The sequence below is a fragment of the Setaria italica genome, chromosome IV (genome assembly GCF_000263155.2).
Source record: "Setaria italica strain Yugu1 chromosome IV, Setaria_italica_v2.0, whole genome shotgun sequence".
Classification (NCBI taxonomy): domain Eukaryota; kingdom Viridiplantae; phylum Streptophyta; class Magnoliopsida; order Poales; family Poaceae; genus Setaria; species Setaria italica.
The window spans coordinates 11028557-11047397 of record NC_028453.1 but is presented as its reverse complement, the minus strand read 5'-3'; the positions used below and the strand labels follow the sequence as shown (position 1 = coordinate 11047397).

General features: G+C 47.3%; 1 long non-coding RNA gene across 1 annotated transcript; it reads right to left on the bottom strand.

The window, feature by feature from the left end:
* Window positions 1–2068: 2068 nt before the first annotated feature.
* On the bottom strand, window positions 2069–16219 carry LOC101783759. The gene is made up of 4 exons (XR_215033.2): window positions 16002–16219; window positions 15799–15883; window positions 2623–2714; window positions 2069–2491 (listed from the first exon to the last, which is right to left on the bottom strand). It is a non-coding gene; the product is annotated as an uncharacterized LOC101783759 (long non-coding RNA).
* Window positions 16220–18841: the final 2622 nt, after the last annotated feature.

The window sequence follows — 18841 nt, the reverse complement described above, 5'->3', positions numbered from 1 at the left end:
GATAAGCCTGCTGCCTGGAGAATCTGCTGTCTGGATAAGCAGGGTGTTTGGCAATCCTGATTATTTTGTGTCGATTGTCTGTCCTGATTGGTAAATTGACCTGAATGCCCCTAAGACTGATAATAGCTCATTTTTATTATGAATCTGAGGAGAAGACAATAATTCTAATACCTTTGGAGTTTGTTAAATAGAAATTACATTACAATAATATGAAATTCATACGATAGATCGGTCTAGTATGGAAACATCCATCATGGGTACAACAACGAATCACGAAACCATAGTGACAGCAATAGCATCACGCAATGCACCCATATCAATGTCATCTCCTAAAGCACCACCACCACCATCTGTGCTAGGTTGGGTTGAATTACCATCATCTTCCTGAAAATCCTCTTCAAAATGCACGTCATGTACGGCACTATCTCTGATGAAATTGTGAAGGGCCATACAAGCAACTATAATTTTCGACTGCTTGTTAACCTGATAACTGGGCAAATTCAAGAGAATGCGCCACTTCATCTTTAGAACTCCAAATGATCGCTCAATCACATTTCTAAGGGATGAATGTGCATGATTAAACACTGCTTTCAATCCTACCGGATGTTGACCATGCTGCCATTCAGAAACATGATACCTCTGTCCCTTGTAGGGTGCAAGAAATCCTTTTCTATTAGGATATCCAGAGTCAACAAGATAGTACTTACCTGCATGTTATATTTATATGTTATATCACAATGAGCAAATATTCTAATGCGGCAGGGACCGCGGGCGGCACGGGCGGCCGGCGGCGGGGGCCGAGCGCGGGCGGCACGGGCGTCCGGTGGCGGGATCCGAGCCCAGGCGGCGCGGCCGGAGGCGGGGGCCGAGCCCTGGTGGCAGGGGCAGCCGGTGGCGGGGGCCGAGCCCGACGGAGGTCGGGAGGCGGCCCGAGCGACCCAAGCAGCTGCGGCGGCGGCGGGATCTGGAGCGGACGGGAGCGGCGGCGGTTGCGGGAGGCTCGGGGGCGGACGATGGAGGCGTCGGTGGCTGAGGGTACTGCGGAAAAACGGTCCGCTTGCCCCAGAAGCGTATCCAGACCCGCGCACGAGATAAGCGCCCTGCTAGTTCTATTCCGGATTTTCAACTAAGCGGCTTACGTGACAAGCGGGAAATAAGTAAGGCATTTGGGTGGGTTTATCGCTTATTTCCACCAATAAACGGGAAATAATCGGATACAATCAGAGCCTCAGTTCTCATCCTAGGATAGCCATCGCTGGCTCACTAATGTCGAGATTTTGGTGGGCGTTTGAAACATCAGTTCAAGATTGTAGCAGTAAAGGCATAATCCCAGCTATTCAAATGTCATTTTTTGGATTTCTACCGGTCATCATTGTGCAGAGAGTCCAGAAATAAAAATTGGCTACATCATAAAAACTTTCTTAATTTTTCCCTCAATCGAGTCATGTCCAGTAGTTTTTTTTCGTTTTTGGTGGAAAAGCGGCACCTAAGAGTGGGACAGAAATGACCCCATTCTTGTCGACTTCCTGGTCATCTCCTCCAATGATTGCAAATCACAGGATCTGAACACCCAATAAAATGTACTAAAATGCTAGAATACAACTGCAAGTGCCACTACAAATAAAATACCTACCAAGTGGCGACGATCGAAAGGCTGCGGAGGCAGAATCGCCTTCCTTTGGGTATCCGAAGCGCCACCCGGCCAGCAATCGCGTAGCGCATCAGGAGACAGGCCTTGCGGGCGTGCACGTCTCTGAACTCCCTGATGACCTGGTGCCGCGAGCGCCGCGGGGCCCGCCAGCGCCGCCGAAAGGCGACCCGGGACAGCGACCGACTTGGCCGCACGCATCCGCGTCGGATGGAGGCGACCCGGCGCCTGCCTAACCGCCGACCACAGTGCCGTGCGCCCCGCGCCCATGCCATGCGCAGTTGTACGCGATCGAGCACCTACAAGTTGCTTATTATCCACCGCTGGCCAGAAATCTAGAATTCGAATACAAATATAGCAGAGATGAGTAGCAAGTATATAGCTTGTGTTGAGTCTAATCCCGATCCAATGTATGTTGGCACCTTTCTCTATAGTTGTAATTTCATGTAATACACTCCCTCGATCTCTAAATACAGAGACCCCAAGTTCTAACTTAAACTTTATCCCAAAACTAGGATCGTAAAACATTTATATTGCAATACACATGATTCAACATGGCAATAAATATGAAAACAAGCATAAATATGAAATAAGTATTTAATCCAAGATTGTAGTTACTGAATTAAACAAACAAAATAAAATTAGGTACGATATCCAAAGGACCGTTGTCTTGATTCGGCACCAATAGCACATCCAAATCTTTGTCATGAATGTATAGCGGATCAGATTTCTTTTTCAAAAGTTTCTTAGTGCAATCTCTTTGCTTCATCGATATCCTCCGATCAAACAACTCGTCGTTCGATGAAACATGGTCCTCATTCGCAGCCACCACCGGGTGAGAAACTGCATCACCAAGTACATACATTATTTGGGGCAATATATGAGCATCAAAATACATCCGGATAATTGTATAAAAGAAGAGAGATTATGCAGAGAGACTATTTGCACTTTGAAACAAAAAATAGGATACTTACCAGCTTGATTACCACTAAGTAGCACAGCAGGGCCGGGACACCTTCGTGGACTACATCCTCAACCGAGTACACGATAATAACTGGGTCAACAACTGCATCATAAGCAGAGGGATGAATAATTGCAAAGTAATCAACATGGTAAGATGCTAGGCGACGATAAGTAACTGGTTCCTCAACCGAGTACACGATAACAACTGGGTCAACAACTGCATCATAAACAGAGGGATGAATAATTGCATAGGAATCAACATGGTAAGATGCTAGGCAACGATAAGTAACTGGTTCCTCAACCGAGTACACGATAACAACTGGGTCAACAACAACATGGTAAGATGCTAGGCGACGATAAGTAACTGGCTGATGCTACAAAGTAGTGTTGGTATTGGCATGCAACCAACTATGTATAAAGCTAAATATGAACACAGAGGCATGCAGGAAAATGAAGTACAAACTACAGATACACGAATTCCTAGGTTCCAATTTTAATGACTGATTAGGCCATGTGATGTTGGCAATGTTCAGCAGCGTACACTATAAGTCAACTGCTAATTACTGATTAGGCCATGTGATGTTGGGAGATGATCGATTTACAAGTACATGAAGCCGCTATACCTAAGCAAAATTTGTATCTGTATTTTATATGCACCCAAGAAATTGCTGCGGCCGGAGCCGATGCCATTCATCAAAGAAGTCTGAAATTTCAGTTCTTAAAAGCTAGCCAAACTAAGCACTTGGTAATGCATATGACAAGTAGGTGTCAAAACGAACGTGGAGCTGAATTAAAAAAGCAAAGTATAATATACCTTTAGTGGAAGTATGTATCACATATCATGATGTGACTGTTGACGGTACTTATGTCAGAAATCCGACTGTCACACTACTCAAAGAATAAAACAAAACTAACATTCCTTACTCATTATCAATAACCCAGTTCTACATGTATTGGCAAATAAGTTATTTAAGAGATACAAGTGTATACAAGAGAGGAAACCAACGCAAATGCGGATGAAACACATAGAACACTTGACGCGTACACGACAGTTAAGGAGGCCCACATGCCAAAACAAATTGTAACAACCTGGGTGCTTAAACGGCGTTTTAATCTTAAGAACAAGTCCTTGTGCTTAGAGAAGAGCTTTGGCAACTTTCAGGCAAGGGAAAGTACCCTTTTTCCCCTCATAAGAAGCCCATCAAAAACCCGGTATACCAATCTGTGTTGTTTTCTCCAAAATCCAGGTCAAAGTTCCCTGGTTTGGTCAACTCAGTCTCCTTTAGCAATTTCGGCTAAGTTTGGAAAATCAGCCTGACCTGACGCCTTAGGGCGGGTTTATCTTTAGAAAGTTGAGCAGAACATCAGAAAGTCCCTTTGTAAAAGTTTTTTTTTATGAAACAGGAGGGTTTTATCCCTGCTGGTTATATATTAAAGGAAAGAGCAGTACAAAAACCAAAAAAATACAAATACGAAGCAGTTTGTAACTAAGATACAAAGAAGGTTAAGAAGAAAATCATGAAGATTACAACATAAGCTCTAGCCATTCAACCATTGATTGTTTCCAGGCCTCTTTAACTCTATGCAGAACTAAAGTAAAAATAGTCTTAAAGCGCGTGATGGCCCCTTGAGTTGTTGGTGGTATACCACGAAAGATTGAATCATTTCTTGCCATCCATATGCACCAGCTCATGATTATGATTATTTCCATGAAGAAGGGAACTTGAAGCTGAGTTTTGAAGGTAGTCATAATGGAATAAGGATCCAGTTGTAAGTCTGCATAAAGGCCTAAATGTATCCAACATTCTTGAGCAAACGAGCATTCTAGCAGGAGATGGAAGAGTGTCTCAATTTTGTTGTGGTGACAGAGGACACAGTTATATGAGGGCATAGCCATATGTTTTCGCCGCATGATATCTCTTGTACTAAGTCTATCTTTCAAAACCAACCAAAAGAAGACTTTGTGTTTCTTTTGACACCGCGACTTCCATAGCCAATCATACACTGAATGAGTGCTCCTATGTCCAATGAGGGACTTATATGCCTTTGATGAAGAGAAATTTGCATTACCCCAGATATATACCCAAAAGTCCGGATTAGGCGAAAGGTCTAGCTGTAACGACCGACCCCTAAACCTTCCCAGCTAGTCTTGATCAGAGCCCTTGATCCTAGTCATCTACCTTGCTTTTCCCGCGCCGAGTGCTCAGCTATCCGCCTGGTCCCGACCCCTGAGATCCGACCCCTCCCCGATTCGCTTCTCTCCCGATCCCGGCAAGCACAGCCCACCGTCGGATCCTGCTAATCTTCCTCAACCATCCGTTCTATCCACCGGTGGACCCGCAAGATCTTTTCCCCAGATCCTCCGCGACAGCCGCACTCGAGTTGCATGGCCGCTTCAGAGTCGTCCTGCCGCGTGGCTCGTCTTCTCCGACGCCGCCGCTCAGTTTTGTCTCTGGCAAGCGACCGAGTGGGTTCTCGCGCCCCCTTCCCCAATGGCAGCGGAAGCCCTCTGCACCCCTTTCTGGAGAGCCTCACCTCCCGCGCCCATCATCACGCCGCCAGATCCCGGCCCCAGAGCCCGATGTCGCCCGTCTTTTCCGTCCCTTCAGCCACAGTCGCGCCGCCCGGTCGCCGCTACATGACGATTCCTCCACCGCCAACCCCGACCGCGGCCGCAACAGCTCCTTTCCCCCGCTCTGTCAGAAGCCGCCCGACAATCTGTTGTTCCGCGCTCGCCCGCGCGCCCGCGTCCGCCTGTCTTCTCACCTATGCGCCCTCGATTCTAGCGCCGTTAAACCGGTCGCTTCTATCAAATCTTCCGCACGACGACGCACGCTTTCCGCCAAATCTCAACCACCAGTCTACCCGCTCCTACGCCGCCCTGACGGCAGAACGCAATGATCGCTGGCGTCACCCCCAGAGTTCTGCACCACCGCCCTCTTCGCTCAATCGCCGCCCCGGCAGAGCACTCCATTGCCTCTCCCCGGCCTTCGCGCCACTCCCCTTCTCTCTCTCCCGCGCCGCTTCCTTTCCTCTGCTCCAGCAGCTATAAAAGGAATGCCCCCGTCGCCGGAGTTAACTCCGCCATTGTTGCCCTAGCCATTCTCTCGCTCTCTGCTCAAGCTCCTAGCGCCACCCACCCAGTTCTTGAGGAGTTCTTCTCTCAGTTCTCTCTCAGTTTCTCCAAGTCACCCAGCCGCGTGCTCTTCCGTGCTGCGTAAAAGCTCTCTTGTGATCTGCAAGAAGCACCGCCGCCGCCGTAGCTTTCCCAGTCTTAGCCCTTGTTGGAAGCTTTAGTCCCTCCGCCCAAGTCTGCTTCTTCCCGACCCCAAGCTTTCCTTTCAGGAAGAAGGTGAGTTGCCGACCCCAGTCCGCCTCGCCTGACCCCTCCTATCCGCCCGACCCCAGGTTCGTCTCGCCCGACCCTATCTGTTCCGCCGACCCTTATATCCGCCTCGCCCGAGGGTTCGGCTGTGGTCTTTTTCTTCAACCCGAGGGTGTATGTGTAAAACTGGGGAACCCTTCAACGCTTGCGTCTAAGGACCCCCAGTATATCACATCCTCTGGTTCAAGGATCAGATCATGAGTTCCTTTCCTACCCTTACCTCTTGATCATCATCAGCTCTCTTGAACCACCATAACCTCCTGCTCTTTGTCGCGAGTTTCTGGGCTCAGGCGAGCCAGTGTTGCTGTTGAAATAACTATCTATGCTAACCCTTGCATTGCATTCGTGTAGAGCTGCACCTCGCCGACGGCTTCTACGAGCTTCACCCGGCGCCAGAAGAAGAAGCTGTAGCCGAGCTCCTGTCCTCCGAAGCCGAAGTCGCCTCCGAAGTCGAGCAGTTCCCGTCCTCCTTGCTTGAAGGCAAGCCCCAGTTGCATGAAAATCCTACGTGTTTTGCCAGACTTGCGCATGCCTTCTGTAACATGCTTGTGCATTTACGTATAGGAGTTGTGTGAAACCCTAGATGCATGACTTAGTCATCCCAATGATCTGAGCACGAGCTGTTGGACCGAGTAGCTGCATTGCTTAACTAGGAGACGGTAAAAGTCGAGTGATTTCCTGTCACTCGCGAGTTGTAGGAGTTGCATGTTTACTCTCCTGTTATAACTATAAGGACGATGGACGGGGCAGGGTTTTGGTAACTCTTTGGTGGACGGATGGTCGCCCCGTCTGTCTATGAAAACTTGCTAAGGCCCGACAGTGGTGGTGTTCGTGATCAAGTGTTTGAAAGTACTAGCCTCATACTTAGTATGGGATGAGGAAGCATAGTACCGGATTGAACCTAGACGTGAGCGGTCGCCCCATTGTTCTTGGAACGGAGTTTCCCCTGCTGGTTGTCGCACGTGGTGGCAAGCGTGGTCACAGAACGGCAGAGGCCGGGTCTGTGGAACCTTGCACCAAAGGAAATGGGCCCGACACGGGTTAGGGGATTGATGGGGAAGGCTGACACAGGAAGCGACCTCCGGGTACGTGGATGTCGTGAGGCTAGGTTGACCATGCATGGTTAAAGAACTCGAATCGATTCGTCTGCCTCTCACAGTTTGAGATTGCTTGATCGCTATGTCACCCTGAGTAAATGAGAAATCTGATGATGACATGTTTATTGATGTATCTATACCTCTTGTTTTGTTTTATGAATGCTTAGAATAGGTGGCACAACCTAGACTGGTAAATGAACCTAGAACCGGAGCTAAAACTTGAAAATAGGGTTACTTAGTGCTTTTGGCAAATAAACCCCTCAGCCAAACAGCCCTGCATGTCTAGAAGGAGGAGTAGTTACTTCTATCGGTTAAGTCTTGTTGAGCTTAGTAGCTCAACCTTGTTGTGGCTCCTGTTTTTCAGGTGAAGTTGCTGCGCCCGACCCCTCTCTGGTTGGTGCTTGGCCGCCCCAGCTCCCGCCAGGCTGGACGGTCGAGTGGGATCCTCCCTCGGACGGCGAGGAGAGGAACCAGTGATGTCCCGGTTGGCCTCACCAGGGATGTCCGACCCCGACGAAGTCTTCCGCTAGTGTTTTACCCTTGTTGTTTTCCTTGAACCTTGCAAAAACTCTGAAAGGAGTAGCTGAAGAGCTTAAAATATCACCGTGTAAATTCCCTTCAAACACGATATCTTTGGATTTGAGCCCCTTACCCTGATTAGAGGAATCCTTGGACATTTATTGGGTAGACTGAGTTGTACAGCCGGCTCTGAATGGAGGAATGGCATAGCTGGTGAAGATAAAAAGTTCTTGGCCCAGACAAAGCTCATAGGGTTCAGGAGTTGAGCCATAAAAAAATGAGACCATGCTAGGGGGACTTGTACCTGAGAGTCTGTCGTGCCTGAAGAAAAGTACTTTGCCCAATGATTATATATTTCTGTAGATGTCTGAATGGCTTGAGATTGTTTAACACTCTGCATTTGAAAGAAGACAGGATCCTGACAGGGCCCAAGAGTTTGTACAAAGCTCAAATGCATTGGAATGTTTTGAGGCCCATGGTGTCCTTCCTGAGCTTGATTTTCGCCCAGAAGCTCATTTTCATTGACCTCATCCTGGACCATGTGTAGGGGCTGACCATTATTCTAGGGAATGAACACATCTACTTGCACAGGTTCATTGTTAAAGTTATGAGGAGGAATGTCATCACTCCCTGAAGAGTCTGTCCCATCAATAATTTGCATATTATCCTCCATTGGGTCTTCAGCACCCTCATTATCTGCTGCTTGTATTAAATTGTCAATGCCTCCTAAATCATCATCCACCGTCATATTTAGACCAAAATCTAGACCATTAGGATTAGCATCCTGGACCAAAACATCTTGATTAGCATCGTGTGGTGGAACATGTTGCTCCTGATTAGCTGGGAGAGCTTGTACAATAGGCACTTCTGGGGGTGGTTGGAGCCCAATAAAAGGGGCATTATTCTGTCCTTGAGGCCCCTCTGGCCAGAGACCCCATTGTTGAGCCAAACCATGTGCAGGCACTGCACCATTACCAGCACCTTGGACATTATGGTCAGCGGCATTGGAAGGTTAACCATATCCAAAGAAATCAAACATGTGTGGCACAACTTCATCAGGAGGATGGTTTTCATCTTCAGGCCCCACCCCTAACAATCTGTATTGCAGAATTTCACATTGAACAGTCCATGAATTACCTTCAAAGTCTTCTCCCTCTGAACATACCAAGAACCAGGGGATCTCAGTTAAGTCCACTACTCGGACTTTAACAATAACACGAGCCAGATTATTTGGGTCTTCTTCCCAGACTAACAATCTCCCAAAAACCGCCACAGCTTTTTCTATGTCTGATTTTGTCCAATAATCAATATTGAGTCCCAGAAGCATAACCCAAGCCTCACAATTCATAGTGGTGAGTCTATTGTTCCAACCCCTATTGTGGTCCAAAAAAGAAATCCTGTATTGACCATATTGATGCTGACCACCCCCAATGAGAAAATCTTTGTCATGCACAAAGTGAAATCGAACATATGCTTGACCATATGGACAGGGTTGAATTGAGTGAATAGCAAGACCCTTATGGTTTCGTAGAAAATCATCTAGAAGCTCCCGTATGTACTGAAAAGATACCTGAAGCTGTGGGAGAGGTTCAATCTTTGCAATGGCCACATCACTTTGATTCCGACGCGCTCCACCAAGAACCACCCGTGACATTGGTTTGCGGAAGCCCACCATTTGACGCTGACACCCCCGCGGCATGAAGGGTGTTGGGTTAACGAACTTGTAAGCCATGAATGCTGCTTGGAGATCAGCCAGATCCAGCGATGGTCCAAAAGAAGACAGAGGATTCTCTTCAGTGCAGTTTTGGGGATAATGCGGGAGGGTAGGGCGAGTGGAGGGTGCACTGTTTGCAAATGGCGGCGGAGGCGGCGGAGCTTTTTGCGTGGGCTCCGAGGCCGGGGAGGAAGACGAAGGGACGCCGCTTGGAACCACGCCACTGAGGGGACGTTTCCAAAAAATTGTTTCCTTAGGGGCAGTTGCCGGTATACCCAATAGGGAGAGACCCAACTCTTGAAAATTACAAACTGTCACATCCTGGACGTTGGAGGACCCACTGGTCATAGGGATCACGTTCCGAAACCAGGTGCTCACCGGAAAAGATGACCAGTTATCCCGGCGTGGTGGCAGAAATGAAGCTGTATCTTTGGAAAGCCCAGGAAAATGTGGACGAAATCTGCAGGTTGCCGCAAAATGGCCCAAGCGAAAACATGAGCCACAACGAATGGGCCTCAAACAAGAATCTCTGGAATGGGTATTAGATAGACATCTGGAGCACTGAGTTCGGCCCAGCTTCACCCCCCAATTTGTAACCGATGGAGCCGTTGCCATAGGACCCGAGCTACCAATTAAGACAGACTTAAAGGATTGACCTGTTGGACCCAAATTAAGGTCCAAATTAATGCCAAGAGAGGATTGATTTGAATTTTGAATCTCCTGTGCTCTCTGTTCATGAACTCGGGTACGCACATCAAGAGAATTGATCCGGTTCCAACGATTACCAGAGAGATCCGAAGCTGGAAAGCGAACATCATGAAACCCTTTTGATGGTGGTGAGCGTTGACGAAACATAGATCGACCAAGAGGCAAAGAATTGGCTCCAGTTAAAGGTAAAGGAGTCTTCTTAGAGGAAACAGAAATCCAGGGAAAGTGAGTTCCTTGAGAATTTGCTATAACCAATGTGGCGAAGTGCAAACCTCGTTCATTAAACAAGTTGAAATCCACTTTAAAGATATCACAATGAGAAGATCCCATCTGATAGATGAGAAGCCCAACTTCTTTGCAAGAAACACAAAACTTGAAGATCCAATCTTCCACTTCAGAAACTTGAAAGAGGTCCGATGATCCTCCAATGACCGATTGGAGGAGAAAAGCCACATTGCTTACAGAAAGCTTGATCTTTGACCGAGAAAAGGAAGCCAAGAGCCAAAAACTCGTAGAAGTGGAGGAGGGACGAGCCGAAATCCGAGCACCCAAAAGGAACCGTACCTTGCTGGAGAAATTGAGCCCTGGACGAAGATCCACATTGGATATGTCCATGGAGACGACCAGGAAGAGGAGAGAGGAAGCTCACCGTCCATGGGGGGTGGACGCCGGGACCAGGTGGTCACCGGCGGGGGGCCGCCTCAGCGCTCGCGGGCACCTTGCCCATGAGAAATCGTCCCTCCCTCCACCTAAGGGCTCCTTTGATCGGTTTCACCTTGAATCCAATGGTTGTCCTCTTTTCTTCAACCTCTGGAAGATTCTTTGTTAGTCCCTTTGTAAAAGTTGGAGAACTAAGTTGCTACAACAACTTTGCTAATTGGACCATGGTCCAATTCACCTTCGAAGCTTCCCAGATCCACAGCTCAACTCAGCCCCAAACCCTGAAAACCAGTCAAAACCACCTCTTTTCTCTAAGCCCTGAAACTGGCGTTCCTCCAAACTTTGGAGCTTTGAATCTCCAAATCCACCATGTTTTTGAACTCGGTCAAATTATAAAAGTTGGACCTTGGTCTATGTACTACAACCCTTGTAAAGGGAGTTAACGTGGCACAGTTTGAAAATTGGGAGATCTAGAGGCTTGAAGATGGGCTCGGCAAAGGATCTCGCGGATCCATTGGCCAGACAGCGCCAGAGCGCACGTGCGCCGCGCTCCAGAGCGCCGCCGCCGCGTGGCATGACCTCGCTGGCGAGCGCCGCCTCGCCCAGTCGCCGGCCGCGACAAGATGGGTTGATGCGCCTCGCTCCCCAGTCGCGCGCGACGATGACCCGCAGTCCTTTGCTCTGTCCCGTCTCGTCCCGCCCGAGACCTCGCCGACCGCGCCAGGCGCACTGCCAGCAGCTCCGCCGTCGCCCTGGCCACTCCGCGACCGAAGACCGGCCGCTGCCGCACCGGTACCACCTCGCCTCCCGCGCGCATCCGCCCCACCCGGATAATCGACCGCGCGCCCCAACGCCTTCCGGCCCTCCCGTCACACCCGAGTCGCGCTGCTCGCACGCGCGCCCCGTGACGCAGCTGTCTCCACCAACCGCCGCGCAGGCAGTGACAGCTCCTTCCCCCACCTCGCCAGTAGCATGCCCCGGCAGAGCCGCTAGTCCCGCGCATACTTGCATCACACCGCTCGTCCTCTCACCTCGGCTGCAGCGCCCTCGCCTGCAATACCCTTCCCTCCCTCCTGTCCGCCAATGGCGCCACCGCCATTAATGGCCGCGACCACACATACGCGCAGACCTAGCAGATCTGCGTGCCCAGCAAACCCACTTTGCTCCCCCCAGCCCCAAATCCTTGCTGCCCAACCAGGGCAAGATTGCGTCCAAGCTCACCAATGGAGGCGCCGACCAATCGCCGCCGCGATAGAGTGGCTTGGAGTTTGTCGACCTGTTTGAAGAGCTCGCCGACCTGCTCAAGGAGGCTCTGAGGCCCCTGTCTTGCCGGATCGCCACCGCCCGAAACTTACCGCCTTCCGCCATTCCGCCTCGGCTTGTTTCTTCCCGACCCTGAGACCTCGTCAGTAGGACCGAAGGTGAGCTGTTGACCCGTTTCCAGCTCTTCCCGACCCTGAATAATCCGCAAAAGCAATCGGACCTGGTCCGCCTTGCCCGAGTGCTGTCCGCCTTGCCCGAGTGCTGTCCGCCTTGCCCGAGTGCTGTCCGCCTCACCCGAGTGCTGTCTGCCTTGCCCGAGGGCTCGGTTGTGTCTTTTTCTTTTGACCGAGGGTATCTGTGTAAAATTCTGAGGACTTCTCTGTGTAAATCTGAGGATCCCGGTACAGTTATTCCTTAAGTCTAAGGGTTAGATCGTAAGTTTTCCCCGATCCGACTCTTTTAACTCATTTTAAATCGACAGAAACTTGGAAATTACATATGAAATTGAGGAAAAAAATTAAAAAAATGTGAAATCACTTTGGTTGGAATCCTCGTTCTGAGTAGAGTCCAATAAAGTGAGTTTTGCACCTTTTCCTGTAGTTTTGCTACAGTTTTGGGTTTAAATCCTTGCAAATACTGTTGAAATCACCGTCTAAGTGTCTTATCCTTACATTACATTTCATGTAGAGCTGAACCTCGCAGACGAAACGTACGAACTTCACCCGGCACCAGAAGACAAAGTCGTAGCTAAGCAGCCGCCTGCAGGAGTCGAGCTTGTGCACGCCGAGGACCAGTTCGCTATCGCCCCGCTTGAAGGCAAGCCCCGGAGCATAACTTGGTTTTTCTAAACTTGTGCATGCCAGGAGTTGATTGAAACCGTAGATGCATGACTTGGTTTCCTTTGATCTGAACACTAGTATGATAGGCCGCGTAGTTGCAATGCTTAAACAGAACTCGGTAAAAGTCGAGTGATTTCCTGTCACTCGCGAGTTATAGGAGTTGCTTGCTTTCTTTTTGCATCAACCATAGGGACAATGGATGGGGTAGGGCTTTGTGAACTATTTTGGTGGTCGGTGGATTGCCCCGTCTGTCTACATGAAATTGGATTAAGGTCGAAAAGGGTTGGTGTTCGTGATCAAGTGTTTGAAAGTACTAATCTCATACCTAGTATGGGATAGGGAAGCCTAGTACCTGATTGAACCAAGACGTGAGCAGTTCGATCCACTGTCTCTGGAATGAAGTTTCCTTGTGACCGCATGTGGTGACAAGTGCGGTCATAGAACGACAGAGGCCGGGTCTGTGGAGCCTTGTACCAAGGGAAGTGGGCCCGACACGGGTCTGGGGATTGATGGGGACAGCCGACAAAGGAAGCGACCCTTCGTGGTGCGCGGATGTTGTGAGATTAGGTTCACCATGCATGGTTAAGAAACTCGAATCGATTCGTCTGCCTCTCACAGTTTGGGACTACTTGATCGCTATGCTACATTGAGTAAGAATGAAAGATGATGATGATCTAATGTGGTTATTTGTACTAATTGTTTGGAAAACTATGCTTGTTTAGTATAGCTGCTAACTTAGATTGGTAATTGAACGTAGAACTTGTGGCTAAAATATGGAAAGTAAGGACCTACACTAGTTGCTTTTGGCAAAAACAAACCCCTCAGCCAGAAAGCCTTGCATGTCTAGATGTTGGTAGAGTAGTTACCACCTGACGGTTAAGTCTTGTTGAGCATAGTTGCTCAGCCTTGCTTGTGGCACATCTTTCAGGTGATGTTGACGTCTCTGAGTTTGCTGCAAGTGGCACTTGGCCTCCCCAGCTTCCTCCTGGGTGGACGATCGAGTGGGATCCCTCCTCGGATGGCGAGGACAGGGACCATTGATGTCATGATCGGCCTCGTCGTGACGTCCGACATCGACGCTAGCTTCCGTTTGTTTATTTCTGCTGCTTAAGAACTTTGCAAACTATGTTTGAATTTCGAACCTGATGTTGTAATGAATTAATGTACTTGTTTAATTTGGATGATCTATTGTATTCTCTGGAACCACTCACCTTCATGTGAGCTATGCTTTCTCCGTCCTGTGGAGTGGTTTATCGGATGAAATTTGATGGACTGCCGAGTTAACTTGATTAAAGCACATGATCATGTGTTACGCGACTTAATTGTGCTTTAACTAAGTTAATTAGGGCGGTTCCGCCACACAAATCAACCCAATCCCGCATGGGTCCACAAGGGTAATGACTAAGGCCTACCACGAAGCCCGCCACACAAAGGTGGTGGCGAGGCGGCCCAACCCAAGGTCGGCCGAACCCTTGGTTCGGCTAAACCTGGATGGGCGTCCCTCATCCTCATCCTCCACGTGGCGGTCCCTGGTTGACTCCCAAAGGTGGTGGAGGAAAATTCCTCGAAGATGCCTCTCGGGAACCGTCTCTACACACCTATAAAGAGAGGAGAAGGAGCCCCCTCTCACACACACCACACTTGAAGCCTCTCTCCCTCTCTCTTGCTACTCATGTAATCCTTAGGCTAGTGGAGTTAGGCTAGAGTTGAATTCTTGTAGTGCTAAGCTATTCTTCGGGTTGGTTGGGGATGTAACCTCCGGTTCTCGGTATGGCTTTATACTCGACTTGTCGGTATCCTATCTATAAAGAGTATAGATGCTATGCTATTTCAGTAGTATATTATGCCATGTCTTGTGCTTTACTAAGTTATACTCATATGCTTAGGCTGAGTCTATTTTATCGATCGGTTCGTTGTGCCTTCGGGCTTGCTCTTGTTCTATGCATGTCGATCATCATAGTCGGGGTTCCGAAGAGGCTAGAGTAGTGATCACGTGTACGAGCGTGGTGCTCGGGCGCATTGGAATCCATCGAATATGATTGTGCCCCATGATCTGAGGGGTAGGCAGCAGGTGGTGACATCCCTGTCCGTCCCTTGTAGTCCCCATGTTCGAGTATGGTGTAGGAGTTCTGAAAGATATTTTGCCTTGGTAGACTAGGGCCGGGTATTCTCCACGTTATGCTGTATGCTTAGAGTTAGCTCTGATCATATGCTTGTATGTCCCTTGCTTGTATAGATAGTTGCCACTAGGACCTCTTGTATGCCTTGCTCCCGCTAACCTTAGGCTTATTCTTTTTCTTCTTTATTCTTGAGATTGGCTTGTGTGTGTCACATTACCCTCATATATTTATCATGGCTTACCCCTGTATGAATTTTGGCCTATTAGTTAAGCTTATGATCTGGATATGTATTCGATAAATTCTTTTACACCAATGCCATCCCTTAGGAAAATATAAATAACGTCGGGTGAAATATTACAATGGTATATTCATGCATTTGCGGATTTATTCGTAGCATTAAGAAATACCAACAGTGACAACAACTAAGGCCCGACAATTAAGGCCAAGTAATTGCATTATTTGGTTAAAGCTATCCTAAAAATTTATTTCTTTGCTCCACCTGAGAATGTAGCGCCTGGATCACCTGTTGATGTGCATTAACTGCACGCTTGATTAGTTGTAGGTTTAAGATTTATTTCTGTTCTCCATCTATGGTTGACAAAGATATATTTTGACACGCATTCATCTATGGCTTTATCATGCTCCCATAACTACATGCTTGATTAGTTATAGGTTAAAGCCTTTTGACGTGCAGGCATGCAGTTAAAACCAGTCTATTCTTAGTTCATCAATGATGGGCAATAGCTATGAGATCTATCCATTAGGAACTGATCTCCACAACAAAGAAACAGCCACTGCAGCCACTATGGAGAAGAGCAATATGTCGTATACATCTAAATAATGTTAGATTAGGGTCTTTTTACATCCAGTCAGGGACGATACCTTCACGGCCTGGAAGACGAAGACATCCGCGCTTGATTCGAGCTTGATCCCTCGCCCTCGATCTGGTCCTCTCTTGCCGACCATCCTTGCACCAGCAGACATCGGACAGATAGATGCAAGTTGCAAATTAGTAACATTCGATCGGAAAGGGATAAGGGGTTAATCTCACGAAATAACAAAGACACATCCATATCTAGACTTACCTTGGATTGGAATGTCTTGATGAGGCCGCGCTAGACAGATCGAATCGAATGCGCAGACGAACAGGCGAAGAAGTTTGGGGAAGGAAGACGGGGGAGTCGAGGAGCCGCTTCGTCTCGCTGTCGACGGTTCTCTTTAATCGGATCGGGGCCCGGCGGAGGAGGATCAGAGCGCGCCCTCCTGGACGATGACATCGAGGCCTCGCGGGTGTTGCGGGGGCGTGGTGAGGCAACGCGGGCGGCACGGACCATCCGACGGACTCGATTGTTTTCTGGATCGGAGAAGCAGCGTGCTGGACGGTCATCCACGCGCGGAGAGGAACAGAGAGGAATTTTATGCGGAGATCAAGGGATTTAGCGGAAGAAAATCAATCCAACGGCAAGACTTGCAAGTTGGCGAAGCGAAGGCTCGGCCACCCGCGGGTCGCACGAGAAAAAAAGTCCCCTTCTTACATTTTTTAATTGTAAAATTGTAGAGAAGAGATAGAGATAGAACTTTTAGCATTTCAATTTCGTCAAAAAAAATATAAGTACTTTTAGGTAACTAATCAAGAGCCGCACTCATTGCGCCATAAAATCAAGAGCTAACAATCATAATTTTGTCACAATTGCTTTAATTGGAGGCATGAAATAGTTTCCCTTATGTATTTAATTTATTCTTAGATCCCATAAATCCTTATATTTAGGGACGAAGAGAACAACAAAGTAGGATACAATTGTTTTAATGCATAATATTATAATAAATATGTAAGTGTCCTAAAATCCTTGTGTGGTACTGAGTGAATCTAAAACAAGTACTCCATCCTTAATTAAGTAGTGTAGTAGTTATGAGAAAAAAATCTTGTGTCTCTAATTAAATGTGTTAATTGTGATTGGAAGCCATGCGCATGAAAGTTGGAAAGGACAAAACAAAAGCGATTAAATATTCGTGCATGCACTTTGGAAAAAAAGAGAATAATGATAATTAAATGTGTATGCACCTTGAAAATGGAATAAAAATAGGCAACTAATTGCGCGTGCAATTTAAAAAAACTTGTCCACAAGTGAAGATTGCACTAGAAAACACGGGGTGGGGTGTTGCCGCAGAGCAATATTTTGTTTGGGCTTCACAATTATTTGAATTTGATAAAGACACAGTTTTAAGTTTGGTATGGTAGCTACTGAACCGAACCACTTAGAAGGAAGATGCGCAAGAAGACAGTCTCATAACCGCAGCTCTCCAGTTTGCTTGTCGTTGCTTTAATTTGAGCTAGTGTGTTGATTTTATTTGGAACCATTGTTTTTTCTTAAAGCCCGCGGTCTTGTACATATAAGAAGTTTAAATAATTGCAATTGCAGATCACGAGTTGGAAATATAATTTATCAAAGAGGACGCTAAAATGACGGGAGTACTGGAAGGATGGTACACTGCGAGAAATATATTGATCTATGTCAAAAATTTTATGACACATTTATTCTCGTCATAGATTTATGACGTTTCTGGATGAAATGTTATAAAGTTTGACATCCGAACAAATTTAATGATAAAGTTACGGAACGTCATAAAATGTGCCATTGTAGCCAAAAAGAAATCATCACTCGCTGTTAAATGGTGGTTTTGTGATGATGTAAGGTCCGTGAAAACATCATAAACTAACCAGGGTCCCATATGTATGTTTAAGCTCATAAATATTGTGGTAAAATAAAAAGGAAAACGTCCTCCTCCCGTCTGTTACCGATCGAGTGGGAAGTTTTTACCGCAACCGGATCCCACATGTAAGTTTCAGGTGAGTTGGTGGCAGAAGTTTTGGTAAGTTATGTTAGTCTGAGATGAAAACAAGAAAGGAAAATAAAAAAGAAATAGTGTCGATAGCAAGGCTCGAATATTTGACCTCTTGGATGTGCTCAGACAGCACTACCACTAAGACATGAACTATGTATGTTTTTTTGAAAGAACACATTTTATATATTTTGGTTCTAATAGGTGTGGTCCAAATGCCAGTTACAGGCCTAAGCCTGGGGTATATTTCTCATTTCTCGACACAACGTACACTACTACAAGAGACTCACCAGCACCGTGCTCCTGTTGGTTGTGGCAAAGACTAGAGCTAGCCTCGGTGCGCAGATCTGCAACCTCCCCCAGTGGGAATGGCGAATCATAGCGGGCCTAGTGGCGAAGGAAGGACAAGGAGGAGCTCCGGTCAGGTCAATCCCCTATTTTGTGCCACTACTTTCCTTTATCGTCCTAGGAAAGGGGATTTTTGGATTTGGGGATCTGGGTTGAAGATACTAAATTCTAATTTTGTTGTACCCTTAGATTTGCATTCCGATTGGTGTTAGAAGTTGATAGGCTATAGTTTAGGAAGTGATTCTCCATCCTGATTTTAAGAGTTTATGCTAGAGAATCACTTTCAGCCACAAAATCACTTCTCTCAAAGAATCAGCTCCCATAGGTGCATAGCAAAAATCATTTATAAACGACCGACAATTTGAAATGGAGGGAGTAGTTTATAATTTGATAGGTTCATGTATTTTATTAGCTTCCACAGGTGCTTGGAGTCACTGATAGCTATAGCTCGTCGTCGCCCGATCGTGATGTTATCGTTGTGGATCCTAAAAACAAGTGCAAGCACGGGTTGCCTTTCTATGTGAGGTATAATTGGACATTTGACAACCCTGGACGCCGGTATGCATGCTGCTGCGAGGTAAACGATAACTTGTTTCAATTCTAATAAACCTTGCTTTTACTTTTGATGTTAGTGTTGTAAATGACGAATTGTATGAATATAATCGGTGTTTGTAGAATGAAGGGAAGAAATGTGCGTTGATCCTGAATGGGATGCTAGGACTAAAGGTGCTCTGAT